Here is a 21,264-nt window from a genome sequence, read left to right as displayed (position 1 = left end):
GTGTTTTGGCCATCTTTTTTTTTTTCTTTTGCTATCACAAATAATGCTGCCATGACACTCTATGAGACTCTCCTACAAAAATTCTAGTATACTTGGTACAAGTGTTTTTTTCTGGGAGAATTCCTATATGAAGAACTGATGGGTCAAAGGTTACATGCATTTAAATTCTGTCACCCACATTTATCTATTCACACTCCTACCAAGAATCTTCAAGAGTTCTCTTCTCTACACCCTTGCCAAAACTGAATATTATCAATCTTCTACATTTTTTGCAAGTTGTCTGGGCATAAAATGAACATTTCCAAAATCAAAAGTAATTTAAAACTGGAATGAGTGGAAAATGCCAACTTTCATAAAGTTCTTTAATAAACATTGATTATGTGTACCAGGTAATTCGGATACAAAGGCTGAAAATAAACTAAGGACTTACAATCTAATGAAATATATAGACAAATGAACAGATTCTATAAAGATGATTACAGTAGTGTGAAAAGTGCTTTGAAAGAGGTATTCAGTGTGATATAGTGGACCATGAAGAGATACACCAATCCACTTGGACAATCAGAAAAAGAAGTGATACCTGAGCTAATTAAAGGATATACAGAGGTTGGTAAGGGAAAGCTGGGAGGATGGGGAGGAGAGGACATAAAGGCAACTAGAATCGCAGATTCAAAGACATAAAACTAAGAAAATATAGTGTATTAGGCAACTGCAAATAGTTTATTACTGTCAAAGTGCTGCCTGTGAGCGGAAGACATAAATAAGGGTCTCAGACCAGAGACATAACTGTAAAAGCTTTCAAAACATTACCCTGTAAGATAAAACTTTCATGTGTTATAAGTCATCTTTGTATTAGAAGTTGCTTCTCGAATATAGGCAGCAGGCAGTTCTCTGGCACTCAAATGCAGTAATGAGTTCCATGGCAGAACTGAAGTAGGAAGGAGTGTGACCAATATTTCAGGTTTTGGTAAATAAAAGTTCTAGTCAGCTAAAACCAGAAAGAGTGGAGCACACAAATACTATGGAAGTATATCCACAAGCAGCCAGGATCCCAAGAAAGGTCGATGGGAGTTAGAGGGAGTATGAGAGTTGGAAGACTAAGGGGACCTCCCATGTGCTTCTGTGTATGGGGGGCACTCTCCAGGGCCTGGAACTGAGATGTCACTGAATGAATACCAGGGCAAAAAGCTCGCTGCCCTGTTTAGATAGGCCACTGTATTGCTACACCCGGACACACCATAGCTCCAAAGCTGTCACAAATGCTATCATAGGTCAAAACAGGAGGAGAGCCAGCAGTCCACTGACATCACACATGGTACAGACACACTAAAAGCAGCAACAAAAGACTATCACCACTATTATTTAGCACTGCTCTGAAAGTGTTTTTCAAACTTTTCTCAAGATAAAAAATGTCCCGGGCCTTTGTTTAAAAAATAAAACAAAGCAGACTCCTCAGTCTCAACCCAGACCTACTAATATTCCCAAGGGTGAAGGCCTAGGACTTTTAACAAGCAGCCCAGGTGATTCTTCCCAGGAAATTCCAGGAAGCACTGCTTCCCCCCAAATTAGAAGTTCTTACCAACACAAAGAGGTAAAAAAGTGAGAGAGGGGTAGAACTATCAGAAAGTGATTCAGTTACTGCTTCCTACAGATGATGTAATTATCTACTTGGAAGTCCAAGAAAAGGAACTGAAAAATTATTAGAACCAAGTACTGACAGAAGAACCAAGTACTGACAGAAGAACCAGTGAGACTTCAAGATGGAAATAGCCATGAGATCTCCGAATGTAGGAGTCTTAACCTAAACAAGAGGAATGAGCTGGAATTAAGAACTGCAGAAATTTATTAGTGTCTGAGGTGGACTGAGGGGCATCTAAAAGCTGGAACTGTGAGAAGACATTCAGAAAGAATGTGAGCAAGAGAATGCCGGGGAGTACAGGATCTGGCTTATCAAAGGCGACCCAAAGGCTTAATGAGTAACTGACATGCACGTTTCATAGCTGGACATTTTGTAGTCACCAAATGAAGATATGAAACATATAACACACATGGATTAAATTTATTTAGAGAAAGAATTCAACCCTAAATGTGTACCTGTAGATCTCAGAAAGCATGAGGCATTCAGGCAATGATCACTGATAGATCTATCTGAGTTAATGCAGAAACAGATAAGCAATTCACACTACTGGGTCACAGAGAACACACTGATCTTCCCCACACATGGAAGCAGAAGATGCACTTTCCAGTGCAGCTCTGGTGGCCATCTGCAAGAACAAAAAAAAAGATCTAAAGTTGATGAAAGGGCTGTGGGTAAATGATGACTGCCACAGGAAACTGCTCATTTGAAGAACTGCTTGGCTTAAGTTAAGTCATACACTTCTTTGCAATGGAAAAACCTCCCTGTCATCTCTCTAAGAATAATCAGGCTACAATTGAAAAAAATGCCTTATTGTTTCACAAACTACACACCAATTCTTTATTTGAACGCATCCATCTTTTTAAACAGCTGGGTCCATTTTGAATGTTCTCGTTTTAAACTTAGCATTTTTGCGGCTGTAAGTGGTTTTATGAATAAATCGTGCCGGCAGACAACACAGTGGAATTGGGCAATGTTCAGATGATTGAAAGGAGTAATATTTAAAACATCCCAAGCAACCTGCTGAAAATGCGGATAAAGGTTGACAGAACACCCTGACTATTCCCCCTCACCCTTGGAAGGCTCTAGAAAGTCCAGAATTTCAGAGGGAGGCCTTTGGCCAATGAAGCGGTCACTTTGGTTTTAAGTCAGCTGTCGACTCGGAGAGTTTCAGAGCACTTCTCCCCAAGCCTCCATAACACTATCAATAAGAGTAAAAAGATGAACCCAGAGCCCTGCATGTTCCTGGCAACCAACACCCTCTCAACTAACACACTGCCACAGCACTATGATCTGCCTATCTCGGGCTAATTCCAGCATGACCTTTATATCAGGTTATACTTTTTAAAAATAAGAAATCCAAGACTCTCACCTGGATTTTTATTCCTGTGAGGCTCAGTACATACCCTCAAGTGACCCTAATCCTCAACTCTCAAAACCCTTCTCCTTGTCTTCATAGTCCACCATCGGCAAAATCTCTCCTCTGTCCAAGGCTTACGCATCAACCTCTTCTCTGAATGTTGCCTTCACCTACGGCTCTAGGAGGAAACCTGTCATTCCCTGAAGGTTCAGCTTCCCTACAGCCATTTCAAGTGGCAGCTGCTTTCTTTCTTACCCTCCTCAAACAGCTAGACCTCCAGGTGGAGGAGGAGTCCTCCTAGAACCACACTGCCACTCTCAGATCATTTTCCCTTTTCCAAAACTCCAATTTTGAATGTCATATCATCAGACCAAAACCCAAATTGTCCCTCCTTCGTGAAGTCCAACATTACTACTGTCATAATTCTTGTTGATTTCAACATTTACAGTTGATCTTTCCAATACACTGATTGTAGTGGGCTGAATGGTGGCCCTCCAAAAGATATGTCCACATCCTAATCTCTGGAACCTGCATTACCTTATATGGCAGAAGAGTGAATATTACCTTCTATGACAAAATTAATTTAAGAATCTAGATGGGAGATCAAGCATTTATCCTGGATTACCTGGTTGGGCCCAAAATGCAATCAAATGTATTTTCATATAAGACAGATACACAGAGGAGAAGAGACAGATGAGAAGGAGGCAGTGTGACCAAGGAGGCAGACAATGAAGTGACACAGCCACAAGTCAAAGAACGCCAACTGCTGCTAGAAGCTGGAAGAGGGAAAGAACAGCGTGATGTTAAATGTACATGTCAAGGGGCCAGGCGCGGTGGGTGGCTCACGTCTGTAATCCCAGCAGTTTGAGAGGCCAAGGCGGGCGGATCACCTGAGGCCAGGAGTTTGAGACCAGCCTGGCCAATACAACGAAACCCGATCTCTACTAAAAATACAAAAATTAGCTGACCATGTTGGTGCACGACTGTAATCCCAGCTACTCGAGAGGCTGAGGCAGGAGAATCGCTTGAACCTGGGAGGCTGCAGTGAGTTGAGATCGTGCCACGGCACTCCAGCCTGGGTGACAGAGTGAGGCTCCGTCTCAAAGAAATAATAAAATAAAATCAATTTTATATGTCAATCTGACTGGGCTATGAGAAGCCCAGATATTTGGTCAAATGCTTTTCTGGGTGTTCCTTTTAGGGTGTTTCAGATGAGATTAACATTTATATTGGTAGACTGTGTACAAGAGATGGCCTTCCCCAGTGTGGATGAGCCTCACCCAATCATTTGAAGGCCTGAATACAACAAAAAGGCTGACCCAGCCCTGAATAAGAAAGAAGTCCTCTTTTCTTCAAACTGTCTGCCTTTGGACCCAAAGGCAGTTGAAAAATCAATTCTTCCTAGGTCTTGAGCCTGCTGCAACTACCCGCCATTGCTTCTCCTGGTTCTCAGGCCTTCAGACCAGGATTGGACCTATATCATCAATTCTCCTGGATCTCCAACTTGCCAACTCACCCCACAGATCTTGGGACTTGTCATCCTCAACTGCATGAGCCAATTCCTTATAATAAATCTCTCAGACATGTGCATGCACACCCTATTGAGTCTGTTTCTCTGGAGAATCCTAATACAAAGAGATACTTTCCTAGAGCCTGCAGAGGGAGTGTGGCTCTGCTGACACTTTGATTTCAAAATTGTGTCCAGCACTGTGAGAAGATAAATTTCTGTTGGTTTAGGACCCCACGTTGGTGGTAATTTGTTATGGCATCCACAGGAAGCTAATATATCTGTTAATACATATGTCCTCTCTGGACTCCTCTCCTTTAGCAACTGTTCTTCCACCCCATGTGGGCCACCATTTCTAGTCACCTCCTACCTATGACACTTTATTGCCAGTTACTGTACATTACCTGAAATCTGTTTCAAGCACCTACTCTCACCAACTTTTGTCTTTCTAGCACATTCCTTCTAGTAGTCTGCCTCGAACAATACTTCAGCCCACTGAACCTATACTACATTGAGCCTACCATCTTTATCTTGTCTCCCTCACAGCCTGATTTCTCTCTTGAACCAACCTCCATGCCTGCATTCGATATTATATTTTCTTTGCATACACTCAAACCCCCTCCTTGCCACTTCTCTTCCTTTGTCATACTTTTCTATCAAAACCCAACCCTATCCACTCTCTGCCTTCACCCACACAATGTGTGGTGGGAGTGAAATACACAGCTATGCTGACTGGTCTGACACTGAATTCACAACTACCAACCTCAAGTGAGTCATTCCAATATCAGTTTAAACGTCGCTACCTCAAAAAGGCTTTCCCTAGTCATCCAATTTAAAATACAAAATAATAGCTTTATTGAGTGATATGGTTTGGATGTGGGTCCTCTCCAAATCTCATGTTGAAATGTGATTCCCAGTATCAGAGGTGGGGTGTGGTGGGAGGTGACTGGATTATGGGGACAGATCCCTCAAGAATAGTTTAGCGTCATTCCCTTGGTGATGAGTAAGTTCTCAGTCCACAGAAGACATGGCTGTTTAAAGGATGTTTCCTCTCCTCTCCCCTCTTGCCCCTGCTCTCGTCCTGTGATCTGCCTGCTTCTGCTAAGCCTTCCGCCATGATTGTAAACTTCCTGAGGCTCTCACCAGATGCTGAGCAGACACTGGTACCATGCTTGTACAGCCTGCAGAACCGTGAGCCAGTTAAACCTCTTTGTAAATTACCCAGTCTCAGGTATTCCTTTATAGTAATGCAAAAAATGAATACATTGAGATACCATTCATATGCCATGAAATTCACCCACTGTAAAATTCAGTGGTTTTTAGTATAATCAAAGAGTTGTACAATCATAACCAATATCTAATTTCAGCACATTTTCATCACTCTAAAAAAGAAACCCAATACTCATTAGCAGCCATTTCCCATTCCTCCCTCCCCCCCAGCCTCCGGCAACTACTAATGTATGTTCTGTTCATTTGCCTATTCTGTATATTTCATAATGTCTCTATGCATTTGCCTATTCTGTACATATCACATAAATGGAATAACACAATATGTGACACTTTGTGTCTTTTTCACTTAGCATGTTTTCTTTTTTTTTTTTTTTTGAGACGGTGTCTCACTCTGTCGCCCAGGCTGGAGTGCAGTGGCCGGATCTCAGCTCACTGCAAGCTCCGCCTCTCGGGTTTACGCCATTCTCCTGCCTCAGCCTCCCGAGTAGCTGGGACTACAGGCGCCCGCCACCTCGCCCGGCTAGTTTTTTGTATTTTTAGTAGAGACGGGGTTTCACCGTGTTAGCCAGGATGGTCTCGATCTCCTGACCTCGTGATCCGCCCGTCTCGGCCTCCCAAAGTGCTGGGATTACAGGCTTGAGCCACCGCACTTGGCCTCACTTAGCATATTTTCAATGTTCACCTATGTTTTAGCATGTATCAGTACCTCATTTCTTTTGATTACCCAATAGTACTCCATTGTATTGGTAAACTACACTTTGTCCAGTCACCAGTTGATGGATATTTGGGTTATTTCCACTTTTTAGCTCTTCTGAATAATGTTGCTATGACCATTCACATACAAGTTTTTGTGGAGACATGTATTTTCAGTTCCCAAGGAGCAGAATTGTTGGATCACATGGTAAGTCTATGTTTAACATTCTAAGAAACTGTTAAACTGTTTTCCAATGTGGCTACACCATTTTATATTCCCACCAACAAAGTATAAGGGTTCTGATTTTTCTACATGCTTGTCAACACTGTTATGGTCAGTCTTTTTTATTTAGCTATCCTACTGGATATAAAATAGCACCTCACTGTGTTTTTGATTTGTGTTTCCCTAATGATTATGTTAAGCATCTTTTCACGTTCATATCAACCACTGGTATATCTTCTTTGGAGAAACATCTATTCAGATCCACTCCCCATGTTTTCCCCCAAGTAACTTTTTTTTTTTTTTTTGAGATGGAGTCTCACTCTGTCACCCACGCTGCAGTGCAGTGGCACAATCTCAGCTCACTCAGCACAACCTCCACCTCCCAGGCTCAAGTGATCCTCCTGCAGCCTCCAGAGTAGCTGGGATTACAGACACCCACAATCATACCTGGCTAATTTTTGTATTTTGTGTAGAGATGGGGTTTCACCATGTTGGCCAGGCTGGTCTCAAACTCCTGGAGTCAAGTAATCCATCCGCCTCAGCCTCCCAAAGTGCTGGGATTACAGGCATGAGCCACCATGCCCGGCCTAATTTACATATTTTATTGTGGTAAAAACATACAACATAAAACTTACCACCTTAACCTTTTTTTTTTTTTTTTTGAGACGGAGTCTCGCTCTGTCGCCCAGGCTGGAGTGCAGTGGCCGGATCTCAGCTCACTGCAAGCTCCGCCTCCCGGGTTTACGCCATTCTCCTGCCTCAGCCTCCCAAGTAGCTGGGACTACAGGCACCAGCCACCTCGCCCGACTAGCTTTTTGTATTTTTTAGTAGAGACGGGGTTTCACCGTGTTAGCCAGGATGGTCTCGAACTCCTGACCTCGTGATCCGCCCGTCTCAGCCTCCCAAAGTGCTGGGATTACAGGCTTGAGCCACCGCGCCCGGCCAACCATTTTTAAGTGTATAGCACAATAGTAGTGTTAAGTATGTTCACGTTGCCAGAACTTTTTCATTGTGCATATCTGAAAGTCTATACTGATGAAACAATAATTTCCCATTTTCTCCTCCCAACTGATAACTACCATTCTATTTTTCCCTTTACCCATTTTAAAATTGGGTTAGTTGGGGGTTTTTTGTTTTTGTTGTTGCTGAGTTTTAAGAGTTCTTTATAATTCTGGATACAAGTCCCTTATCAGATATATGATTTGTAAATATTTTCTATTCAGTGGGTTATCTTTTTACTTTCCTGATGGTACCCTTTGAAGCACCAAAGTCTTTAATTTTGTTGAAGTCCAATTTGTCTATTTTTCTTCTGTTGCTTGAGCTTTTGGTGCTATATTTAAGAAAGCACTAACTCAAGATCATAAAGACTTACATCTAATCTCTTCTTCTAAGAGTTTTATAGTTGTAGCTCTTGCATTAAGGGTTCTATAATCCATTTTGAATTCATGGTTTACAAGGTATAAGGCATGGATCCAAATTCATTCTTTTGTCTGTGGATATCCAGTTGTTGTCTCAGCACCATATTTTGAAAAGACTATTCTTTCCTCCATTGGATGGTCATCACCCTCATTGAAAAATCGACAACAAATACAAGGGTTTATTTCTGGAGTCTCAATTCTGTCCTCATGCCAGTATCACAGTCTTGATTACTATTCCTTTGAAGTCTTAAAATCAGGAAGTGTGAGTCTTCCAAATTTGGTATTCTTTTTGAAGACTGCTTTGACCATTCTGGGTCTCTTGTATTTCTATATGAATTTTAGGATCAGTTTATAGGGTTATGCAGACAAGCAGTTGAGATTTTCATAGAGACTGCACTGAATCTGTAGATGAATTGGGGAGTATTGTCATTTTAAATGTTAAGTCTTCTAACCCATGAACACAGCATGTCTATTTCCTCAAGTCTTAATTTCTTCTTCTTTTTTTTTTTTTTTTTTTTTTGAGATGGAGTCTCTCTCTGTCACCCAGGCTGGAGTGCAGTGGTGCAATCTTGGCTCACTGCAACCTCCACCTTCCAGGTTCAAGCAATTCTCCTGCCACAGCCTCCCAAGTAGCTGGGACTACAGGCATGCACCACCACACCCAGCTAATTTTTTTTCTTTTTTTTTTTTTTTTTTGTATTTTTTAGTAGAGATGGGGTTTCACCATGTTGGCCTGGCTGGCTTCAAACTCCTGACCTTAAGTGATCCACCCACCTGAGCCTCCCAAAGTGCTGGGATCACAGGCATGAGTCGCTGCACTCGGCCTGTTTCTTTCAGTCATGTTTTGCACTTTTTAGTGCCAAGTTTAGTACTTCTTTGATTAAATGTAATCCTATTTTTGTTCTTTTTGATGCTACTATGAATGAAACTGTTTTCTTAATTTCATTTTCAGATTGTTCATTGTTAATATAGAGAAATATAACTAATTTTTGCATTTTTTGTAGTAGGTTGGTACAAAAGTAATTGAGGCTTTTGCCATTAAAAGTAACAGGGAACCGGCCGGGCGCGGTGGCTCAAGCCTGTAATCCCAGCACTTTGGGAGGCCGAGACGGGCGGATCACGAGGTCAGGAGATCGAGACCATCCTGGCTAACACGGTGAAACCCAGTCTCTACTAAAAAAATACAAAAAACTAGCCGGGCGCCGTGGCGGGCGCCTGTAGTCCCAGCTACTCCGGAGGCTGAGGCAGGAGAATGGCGTGAACCCGGGAGGCGGAGCTTGCAGTGAGCTGAGATCCGGCCACTGCACTCCAGCCTGGGCGACAGAGCAAGACTCCGTCTCAAAAAAGAAAAAAAAAAAAAAGTAACAGGGAACCCACAATTACTTTTGCACAAATCTAGTATTTTTGTATTGATTTTATCTTATAAACTTGGTAAATTTATTATCTATAATGGTTTTTTGTGTGTATTAGTTAGGATTTTCTATATACAAGATCATGCCATCTGTGAAGAGAGGTAGTTTTACTTCTTCTTTTTCAATATGGAGGCATTTTGCTTGCTTTCCTGCCTAAGTGCCCTGGCTAGGACCTTCAGTATAATGTTGAATAAAAGTGGCAGGAGTGGACATCCTTGTCTTTTTCCTGGTTTTAGGGGGAAAGCTTTCAGTCTTTCACTATTAAGTATGATGTTAACTGTGGGTTTTTCTTTCTTTTAAGAGACAGGGTCTCACTCTGTCACCCAGGCTGGAGGGCAGTGATGCAACCATAACTTACTGCGGCCTCAACCTCCCAGGCTCAAGTGATCCTCCCGCCTCAGCCTCCGGAGTAGGTAGGATTACAAGTGTATACCACCAAGCCCAGCTAATTTTTTTTCATTATTATTATTTTGGTAGAGATAGGGTCTCACTATGTTGCTCAGGCTGGTCTCTCATTCCTGGCTTCAAGTGATTCTCCACCCTGAGTCTCTCGAAGGGATTAAAGGTGTAAGCCACTCTGACTAGTCACTGTGGGTGTTTCATAGATGTCCTTTTTCAGGTTGAGAAAGTTCTCTTCTACTCACAGTTTATTGCATTTGTTTTTAACCGTGAAAGAGTGTTGGGTTTTGTCAAATTCCTTTTTCATATTTATTGAGATGATCTTATTTTTCATTCTTTAGTCTGTTAGCATGGTATATATTATATTGATTTCTGCACGCAAACCAACTTTTGCATTTCAGGGGTAATTCTCACTTGCTCATGTTGTATAATCCTTTGTATGTTCTTCCAAATTTGGTTTGCTAATATTACTTAAAAAAAAAAACAAAAAAAAAAAAACTAAGAGATTCAAGACATAATAGTCTAGAAGCAGCAAATTGGAAAGCAGGTAGAAAAATAATCAGGATGACTAGTGTCGGCAGAATTCTGTTTACCTTCAGCGAACCCTGTCCTTGTATGATCTCTTCCCCTTTGAGTGTGGGTGGAACCTATAAATATGATAAGCTATCATTCCTTTGATTACATTAAGTTATAAGGCAAAAGGGAGATTACAATGGGTGGGCCTGGTCTAATCACGAGCCCCTTAAAAGTATTTCTCTGGCTGGCTGCAGGAAAGGAAATCAGAGAGATGCATTCTAGTTGGCCTAGAAGAAAGCAAATGTTCGTGTTGCAAACTGCCTATGAGAGTCACATGAAAAGAAACTGCAGGCCGCCTCTGGGAGCTGAGACTCATCCTCAGCTGGCTGCCAGCAGGAAAATGGGGACCTCAGCACCACAGCTGCAACTAAATAAATTCTGCCAACAGGGAGCTAGCAGGAGGCCCTCTAAGCCCTAGGTGATAACTACAGCCTCAGGTGACACTTTGATTTCAGCTCAGTGACACCTGGAGCAGAGAGACTGGACTTCTGACTCACAAAAACGGAGACAATAAATTTCCACTATTTTAAGCAGCTAAATTTGTAGTAACTTTTTATGCAAAAACACAAAGTTAAAACAGTGAGCACAAGTCCTGGTTTGTCCAAGATAATCACAGTTTATGCATGCTGTCCCTGCATAATTAATAGTGCCCCCTTTCACTCTCAAGTGGGTCTGGTTTAGATGATGTTACATGGTCACCCTAATAAAAATGTCAACCCCTAAATATGCATGGGATGTGAGAGAATAAACCACCACCTGAAAGGGTTGCAGGGAAGTGGAGTTCTTCCAGGACAGCCAAATTTCAATGGGGATGGTGGGGTGAAAGAAATGTGTGGCGAAGCAGCTGAAAGTGAGGGCAGCTTGCTGGCCAAGGACCAGCAGTGCTAAAGGGAGCTGAGCTGCGGAGGACTGATTATGAGAAAGCTGGGCTGGGGCAGGACGCACAGACCATGATAAAATGCTGATGTCACCCAAGACAGGAGGCCAGACAGCTTAAACGAGGACACTGACTGATAAAAGCAGAGGCAGGGGCCATGGCAGACCCAGCCTCAGCAGTTTCTTTGAGAAGAGTTGGCCATTGGGTTAAAGGACTTGATTTTGTATATTTTGTTTTTAATTTCTTCATGTGTATGTCTTAGCTTTTGCTTGCCACAAATGGGGATATTGTCTTATAAGTTAAAAAAATTTGTCTGGTTTTGTACTTTGCACAAAGTAATTGTTTAATTATGACACGTGGCTATTTAAAACTGGACAGGAGCATGCTCAGTAACCACGCCTTTTTCCCATGAATACATATTATCTTTCATAATCCAAGAGGTGTGAAGAGAGGGACACTAGTCATATGGAAACTGAATATTGCTTCTGACCAAGGTAAGTCAACAATCTCAATTGATCCTGGTCTGTCACAAGAAAATTTGCTCTGAATCCCTAAATGGCTTACTTTTGCTATCACTAATGCCCAAATAACTATGCTGCACATTCATAAGCTGTCCATTAACATTTTTTTAAGTAAAGCAATATTATTTAACAGAGATTGTTAAAGAAATCCAAAATACTTGCTCATTTATAGAAGATTTTGAAGAACACGGTAAGTAACTTTGTTCAGAGGTGGACTCTGCCATCTGCTGGGAAAAAAGGTGAAATTTCCATACCATCCACCAGTCAGCTACATAATTACCCTCCATGAAGGCCCTCTACTAACTGTATCTGTGGTACAAGTGTATTTTGTATAAATGGACATACAGAGAGAGAGACTTCCTGCCAGGGAGTAACTAGATGGGAATCAGTCAGATCTAGCTTGGTAAAGTGAAGACCAAGGAAGCAGAGATCCGAATGGAAGGCAGAGAAGAAGGCATGTTTGCTATGAGCCTTCCTTGCATATCAAGAAAGGTTGAAGGCAGGGCATGGTGGCTCATGCCTGTAATTCCAGCACTTTGGGAGGCCAAGGCGGGTGGATCATGAGGTCAAGAGATTGAGACCATCCTGGCCAACATGGGGAAACCTCGTCTCTACTAAAAACACAAAAATTAGCTGGCGTGGTGGTGCGCACCTGTAGTCCCAGCTACTTGGTAGGCTGAGGGGATCATGAGGTCAAGAGATCAAGACCATCCTGACAAATGTGGTGAAACCCCTTCTCTACTAAAAACACAAAAATTAGCTGGCGTAGTGGTACGCGTCTGTAGTCCCAGCTACTTGGGAGGCTGAGGCAGGAGAATTGCTTGAACCTGGGAGGTGGAGGTAGCAGTGAGCCGAGATCACGCCACTACATTCCAGCCTGGTGACACAGCGAGACTCCGTCTCAAAAAAAAAAGAAAGGTTGAAGAGTTTCAGTTGGGAAAAATGAAAAAGGTCTGGAGATGGATGCGGGTGATGCCTGCACAACAATGTGAATGTCCTTAATGCCACTGAACTGTACTCTTAAAAATGGCTAAGATGGTAAATTTTATATTACATATATTTTACCACACAATTAATAGGAGCTTGGGAGGGAGGGAAGGAAGTAGGCAGGCATGGAGGGAGTTTGGTTTAAAGTGAATCAGAAAAGCACGTATGCCCAGATCAAGGAAAAGGAAGGTTAAGGTTAAAGATCATTTAATAGTGATTTAAAAAAAAAAAACCACAATTATGCATCCAAAATACTTTACTTAAAAAAACTAACCTATTTAAATATGGTAATAAAAATCCTAGTAAATATTATTGTTAGTTGTTTTAATAAAGTCTTACTTTAAAAAGTATAATTTAGTAGGAAAACATGATAATCACTATAGCTAAATTAACCATTTATGTGGGAACCCTTGTTCTGATTACAAGGCTTTATCCCATGTGGGACAGACTGTAATTTCCAAACAGATACTGGGCAGAAGATCACTGCAACAATTTCTCCATCACACAGGCTCCTTTGCAGTGTGACCTTCCCACGACCATCACCAGCACCATAAGAGGAGTCCAGTTCTCCTCCCCTTCACTCTGGGCTGGCCTCAGTGACTCCTCACATAATGCAGAACACAGTAGAAGTGAGGCTGCACACCTCCCACAGCCAGGGGTGAAAGGCCTGTGCTTCGGCCCTGCTCTCCTGGACAACTGCTGTCTGGATGCCTCCTATAGGGGTGCTATCTCTTAAGACACAGCGGCCAAGGGGTGAGGAGCACAAGCCACATTAAAATACCACACATAGGTGGCCCCAGTGTCCGCTCTGGCAGATCCCGGCCTTCCCCATCCCAGGGCAGTCAGACATGGGAGGGAAGAACCCTCCGGTCACTCAAGCCACATCCCCCAACCCTAGTATTCCACTCACCCCAGCAAAGGCCCCAGATGGCATGGAGCAGAGAAAAGCCAACCCTCCACCCATCCAAATCTGCAGGTGTCATCAAATGATTGGTGTTTAATGTCACGAACTTTTGGGGTGGCATATTATGCAGCAAGAGTCACTGGAACACCACAGTACTGATGGCAAGGTTACTCAAATATTTGTCAAGTGTCTCAAAGAAGAAGACTGATATAACCTTGCATGTTTGAATACAAACATTAATATTTAGTTACTGTCCACTTTCTTATGTCCAGGTAGAGGGACTCTCTGACCCTCACTCACTCCTCCCCAAATCAGACTGGTTGGTTTCAGAGAAGGAACTGAACATGCCTATCAACCCCCTCCTCTCCCTTTTTTCTTGGGATCTGCACACTCCACAGAAAGCATACATTCTCCTCTCCACCAGATCCACAAATGTTCAGGATCTGCTCCCTGCTGGAAATGCCAGCAGTTGGGTGGGAGTGTATTTCATTTGGGGGCTACTGGCAAGTCTGCTGTTTCCCCACAATTAAAACCACTTTCTCAAACAGACTACCACTTGCCTAATTCCTGGCTGTCATCTTGTGGGGAGGAAAAGTGAAGTGGAATTAATGAGTCTTCTAAAATTCCAATAGGAACTATTAGAAATGGTGGGCGCAGTGGCTCATGCCTGTAATCCCAGCACTTTGGGAGGCTGAGGTGGGCGGATCACCTGAGGTCAGGAGTTCAAGACCAGCCTGGCCAACATGGCGAAACCCTGTCTCTAGTAAAAATACAAAAATCGGCCAGGCGTGGTGGCAGGCGCCTGTAATCCCAGCTACTCAGGAGGCTGAGGCAGCAGAATCGCTTGAAGCTGGGAGGTGGAGGTCACAGTGATCCGAAATCATGCCACTGCACTCCAGCCTGGGTGACAGAGCAAGACTCCGCCTCAAAAAAAAAAAAAAAAAAGAAAGAAAGAAATGGTGTTGGAGGGCTGGTCTCCATGGCTCATGCCTGTAATCCCAGCACTCTGGAAGGAGGAGGTGGGCAGATGGTTTGAGCTCAGCTCAGGAGTTTGAGACCAGTCTGGGCAAAATGGCGAAACCCTGTCTCTACAAAAATTATCTGGGAATGGTGGCACATGACTGTAGTCCCAGCTACTCAGGAGGCTGAGGTGGGAGGACTGCTTGAGCCCAGGAGGTCAAGGCTGTAGTGATCCATGATCATGCCACTGCACTCCAGATGGGCAACAGAGGTGGTCTCCTGTCTCAAAAAACAACAACAACAACAACAACAAAAAAAAAAAAAAAAAAACAGAAGAAGTAAAACTGGGTCAGAAATAGATATTCATTTATTCATTAGGAGACTTATCTATCCTAGCTGTCTCCATCTTTCTTAAACTTACTTTCCCTCTTAAAACAACTTTAACTGGGTTTTTGTCCCCACCACTCCACAGAAACTGTTCTCCAGACAATCTCCACATTATTAGACAAAGGGTCAGTTCTTACTCATTACCTTACTGTTGGCAGCATTTGACACAGTTGATTACTTCCTCCTCCTCCAAACACATTCTGCACTTGTTTTCCAGAACACACACTCTCTTGGCTTTCATCCCACCTCACTGGAGGCAGGATCTTCCTCTTCTCCCAGATGTCCTCATATTGAAGAGCTTCAGGGGTCAGTTCTTACTCCTTTTCCTTCTCTATCTTCACTCATTCTCTTCGTGGTATAAGTGGTATCATCCAGTCTCACGGCTATTTTAAATATAGGCCAATGACGCCGAGATTTCTGCTTCTATCTCAGACTTCTCTCTTAAACTCCAGACTCACCATATACAATGACTTCAACAACTCCATACAGACGGATATCTAATAAAACTTAAGTTCAACATGTCCAGAACAAAGGGTGAATCAAGGTTCATCCTTGATCCTAACATCTAAACGCTCTCCATTCACAGCCTTCCCCATCTCAGTCTATGGCAATTCCATCCTTCTATGCTAAGGACTTTTCCTTGGCTCCTCCACTCTCACAAGCCACATCCAACCCATTAGGCTGATTTATACAACGTATCGTAATTCAATCCTTTTTTACAAACTCTGCTACTACTGTCCTACCATATCTTGTTTTAATTATCATTAGAATTTCTCCTAAATGGTCTCTCTGCTCCTCTCTTTCTTTTCTACTGTCTACTCTTTACATGGCATCTAGAGTGATCATTTAAAAATATAAATCATATCATATTATTCTTCTATTCAAAACCCTATAAAGACTCCTCATTTCACTCGGAGTAAAAGTCCTTACAATGGTCAACAGGCCCACATTAATGTTTTCACCTTGTCTCCTACAATCCTCCCCTGCTCATTGCATCCTGGCCATGCTGGCTTCTTTCCCTAGATTTACAGGTATACCCCTACCCTGGGGCCTGAACACTGAACACTACCTCTGCTCTTCCCCAGATCTCTGCTGGTAAACATCTAAGTGTGCTCAAATCTCATTTTCTCAACAAAGCCTATATGACTTCCACATTCAACCTCCAATCTCCCCAGCCCTATGTTCCTGATTCCACTTGCTAATCTGCTCATGTTAATCGAGTCCCATTAGGTTGGCAGAAGGCTCTGCTCCATCCATGCAGGTGCCCAGCCTCCTCCATCTGAGGACTTCTGCCTCAGCCAGTTCCTTTGGAGACCATTCCATTTGGTCAATGTATATCGGCAGTGGAGAGTAAAGATAGAGACACACCTGCTTCAAACTGCCTTGGCTAAGAAGTGATATATATATAATATACAACATGCCCTCCTTGTGGCCAGATAGGACTATATGACTAGTTCTCTCTAGTGGAATTTAAGCAAAGGAAACCGTGGATATTAGCGAAACTTCAATCACCAAGTACCTCTTTGTTCCCTTTTCTTATACACAGAGCACACTTGCCTCCTCCCACCATGCCACACACGTCCAGGCAGAACACGTGCAGTCCGATTCAGTCGGTGCATCCAGGATCTCTGGATATGGCACAGTCTTCTTCAAAAAGATCATGTGGAACTCCTTAAGATGCAATCTGTGAACTAAAAAGGCAAAACTATCTGCACCAGGTTAGGCACGGCGGCTCACGCCTGGAATCCCAGCACTTTGGGACACTGAGGTAGGTGGATCACGAGGTCAGGAGATCGAGACCATCCTAGCTAACACAGTGAAACCCTGTCTCTACTAAAAATACAAAAAAATTAGCCGGGTGTGGTGGCGGGCACCTGTAGTCCCAGCTACTCGGGAGGCTGAGGCAGAAGAATGGCGTGAACCCGGGAGGTGGAGCTTGCAGTGAGCCGAGATCACGCCACTGCACTCCAGCCTGGGTGACAGAGCGAGACTCCGTCGCCAAAAAAAAAAAATGTATATATATATATATCTGCACCTTCCCTTCCTGCTCCCAATATACAATGGTGGAGCCAGAGCAGGAGCTTCTTCCTTACCCAATATCCTTCTTGGCCAGGTGGGCTCTGGCATACCGTCCAGAGGGGCTGCACAACCTTCACAACCCATCAACCTACCCTGCCAGACCAAGTTCTCAGAGGTTTTTTTTTTTTTCGTTGTTTTTGTTTTTTTTTTAATAGTTTTATAGCTCAAATAGTTAAGGGCTTGTTCAGTTCAGTCTCATAATTTCTCTGCCAATGTAATTCCCTCAGAAACTTAGTAGGCCTTTGATCTATTTGTTTCCAGTTGATTCCATGTGCCAGTAACCACACACAAAAAGTTCTTTCCTAAGACTAATGTATTTCTTTGCCGCCTGCTTTCAACTAACAGAAGCCACCCGGAGGCCATATGAAAAAGGTCAGTTGCTTCTGGCTTTGGCTGTATGACAGAATCACTTGGGGAACTTTATTTTTTTTCTTTTTTTTTTTTTTTTGAGATGGAGTTTCACTCTTTTTGCCCAGGCTGGAGTGTAATGGCATGATCTCGGCTCACTGCAACGTCAATCTCTGCCTCCCGGGTTCAAGCGATTCTCCTGCCTCAGCCTCCAAGTAGCTGGGATTACAGGCACCCACCATCACACCCAGCTAATTTTTTGTATTTTTAGTAGAGACAGGGTTTTACCATGTTGGCCAGGCTGGTCTTGAACTCCTGACCTCAGGTATCTGCCCGCCTTAGCCTCCCAAAGTGCTGGGATTACAGGAGTGAGCCACCGTACCTGGCCCACTTGGGGAACTTTTAAAAACTGTCTATGTACAGGGTTTCATGTACCTCAGACTGATACATCAGAATCTCTGCAGGCAGAACCAAGAGGACTCTGATAAGCAGCCAAGAACAAGAGCCCATACCCTTAATCTGATCTTTGCTACAGGACTGAGTCACCTTTTTCAACTGAGAAGGTCTACCAGGACTTTGTTGCCTAAAGCCTTTCTCAACTCTTATGCTTTCTCTCTAGGGTCTGGAAGCAGTCTGTTTTTCCTTTCACTGCCCCAAGAGTCAGAGCTTTCTCTGTTCCCTTTCATTTATTGCTTGCGCACTAGCCAATTCTTTCTGAACTCATCTCTATCCTGTGTCACCTTACCATTAACAGTCTCACATTCTGATCTTTTCCAACACTTGACCTACAGCCTGGTGGGTGTGAGGTGTGCCTTCCAAATGATCACAGATGACACATTTACCAAATTGGTTACCACTATATAACATGGGTTTCTGACTTTCCCTCTCCATTGTCAGTTTCCTCATCAAGTGTGCCACATGACTGTTAAGACAATGCCATACATTTTAAGATTTTAACAGAAATCTACTTCTAGTACTAAAACTTCAGTGACTTAACACAAAGTTCTTATCATGCCCCTATCACAGTCAAGTGGGTTGCTGGATATTCTTCTCCACCCATCATTCAAAGACCCAGTTTCCTTTCGCTTAATGGTTTCACCCTCCGCTGGGTCGTAATGACATTCTCTACACCAAGATAGCAGAGAGGGTAGAGAAGGCACCCTGTTATTTATTAACTGTCTTCTTCTGGAAGGACACCTATCATTCTGTTTGCATTCTACTGGCAAGAACCTGGTTCCACTTAGCTACATGAAGGCTGAAAAGTGTAGTCTAGACATGTGCCAACAAGAATAGGAAAAGAGTAACGCTAACAAGCTCCAGCAGTCTCTTTCACACTCATTAAAACTTAAGCTCCACAGGGCAAGAGTCTTTGTCTAGTTTGTTCATAGATGTATCCCAAATACCTCTTACAGGACCTAGCACACAGTAGGTGCTTAAAAAATAAATTTTGAGTGAAATAATGAACAGACAGGATGAATCTCAGATATGGTACCATATGGCATTTTCTTTGTAACAAAGGCAAACAAAACAGACCAAGGACTAAAATAATGAATTATACTGCATAGTTACTGAGATAAAACATTCAACAGAAATTTTTGCAAAAATCAAAATAAACGTCCAGGTACTACTTAAAACTCACATATCACATCTACAATGAAAATTCATATACTAGCTGGTTAAACACACACTTAAACTCACATGTGAGCATATAGAAACTTTTTTCAAAATATTAGTATAAACACAGCAGACGATCGCAAAGAAATTACTGTTAAATTGGTAGCACATCTTTTTGTTAGCTGGAAACCTCTTTGCTCAGCCTCAAAATTCAACCACATCTTCCTCAAAGAGCAAGAGCTCTGCACATACAGGATCTTAACTTTGAAAAGAAGTTACATCCAGACACCTACACATACTGCTAAAAGACCTTACCAGTATGCATCTACCATATGCAAGGCATACATCCATCGAAATTCAGAACTGACACGTTTATCATACTAGCTTCAAAATTATGCGGGATAACAATACTTGAAATTTTTTAAAAAATTAAGTCACTTTAACAAAAATAAAAGAATTTATAAAACAAAAAAACTGAAATAATAACAACAAATGGAAATAAGATCTAGTTCACAAGAGTGCTGTGAGGGTCAAACAGAAATGTAAGAATTCATTTGTGATTTGTAGACTTTTCTGTATGTATCTTATAACCCAATGAAAAAATTCAAGAGTAGATGAAAACATGCAAATCATAAAGCAGTATCAGTCACTTGTCTCTAAATAAATACAAAATCCCCATTTTTAAAAGGGTTATAGGTTAGTCAAATGAGGAAGTTCAAACCAGGGGGAATAAGAAGTTCCCCATTCTCCTAGCCCCAACATCCAGAATGAGAATTTTCAGTAGAAATAGATCAGCAAACTCAGTCATCACGAAAGGTTAAACAGCAAAAACTATCCCAGTGTAAAGAGTTAGACTCTACACACACACACACACAAAGTGGAAAAAATATTAACAATTAACATAGCCGGGCGCGGTGGCTCAAGTCTGTAATCTCAGCACTTTGGGAGGCCGAGACGGGCGGATCACGAGGTCAGGAGATTGAGACCATCCTGGCTAACACGGTGAAACCCCGTCTCTACTAAAAAATACAAAAAAACTAGCCGGGCGAGGTGGCGGGCGCCTGTAGTCCCAGCTACGCCGGAGGCTGAGGCAGAATAGCGTGAACCCAGGAGGCGGAGCTTGCAGTGAGCTGAGATCCGGCCACTGCACTCCAGCCTGGGCGACAGAGCAAGACTCCGTCTCAAAAAAAAAAAAAAAAAAAAAAACAATTAACATAGTGAAGCACCTGTACTTTAAGAAAGCAAAAAGAAACAATTTGAAAATCTGTAAATTTTCTTTATTCAATGAAAAAGAAAAGAAACTACTGTGTTTTTTTCCTTTTTTTTTTTTTAGGATTTTAAAAGTGGCTCTTCAACACAACCACCACCAAAAAAATGGAATTCACAACACAACAAGACCCAGGATAGGATATTCAGTTTAACAAAATGTTATCGTTAAGTATAACAGAAACCTATCCAGTTAAAAAAAAGGGGGGGGGATCTTTAACAGATTTCAGAGATGAAGGAACAAGAGTTAAGTGTGCATGTGGGTTGAAGTTTGTTTTGTTTTTTTCTTTAATTCCTGATGTGAGTTTATTTGCTTTTTCTTGGTTGAGTTTTAAGACAACGAAAGGGAAAATAAAAACTGGTTATTAAAGTTTCTAATACTTGAAGGCCAACAGGATAACCAGGCTAAAGAACCTAGATCCTGAATTATACTTCTGACCTTACATGTTTTTCTACCGTTTAGCAAACCAACCAACAAACAAAAACTAGGGGAAAGATTTTTAAAACAAAGTCTGTAGCAACTTTTTGGAAGGAAAATATGGCATTTTTAAAACTCTGGAAATAAACTGAGAGAAAGGAAGGAAAATAATCGATGATAACCATGTTACATAATTTATAAGAACCACAGAAAAATCAGATGTTGACTTCCGCCAAGATATTATTTTTTTAAAAACTACTTTTGAAGATAAAGACACCAATGTGGCAATGGCCGTAAAATACAATGTTTTTTCCAACTTTACAGGTATAAATACTTAACTCTTTTCTTTTCTGCAACTTTCCTTGCAACATTTAAACCCTGTAAATGTGAGGAAATTTTGCTTGCAAAAAGAACTTTAAGATTTTTTTTTTTTTTTTTGAGAAGGAGTC

At 42.1% G+C, this 21,264-nt stretch overlaps 1 protein-coding gene across 33 annotated transcripts in view; it reads right to left on the bottom strand.

Annotated features, from left to right (window-relative positions):
* Positions 1-21,264, bottom strand: part of DTNB (dystrobrevin beta) — a 309,281-nt gene that overhangs the window by 179,764 nt on the left and 108,253 nt on the right. The gene's annotated exons all lie outside the window — the stretch shown is intronic.

Source organism: Trachypithecus francoisi, unplaced genomic scaffold (assembly GCF_009764315.1).
Source record: "Trachypithecus francoisi isolate TF-2019V2 unplaced genomic scaffold, Tfra_2.0 Lachesis_group17, whole genome shotgun sequence".
In the NCBI taxonomy this organism is placed as follows: Eukaryota; Metazoa; Chordata; class Mammalia; order Primates; family Cercopithecidae; genus Trachypithecus; species Trachypithecus francoisi.
The sequence above is the reverse complement of the archived record's forward strand: the minus strand, read 5'-3'. Positions and strand labels throughout refer to the sequence as shown.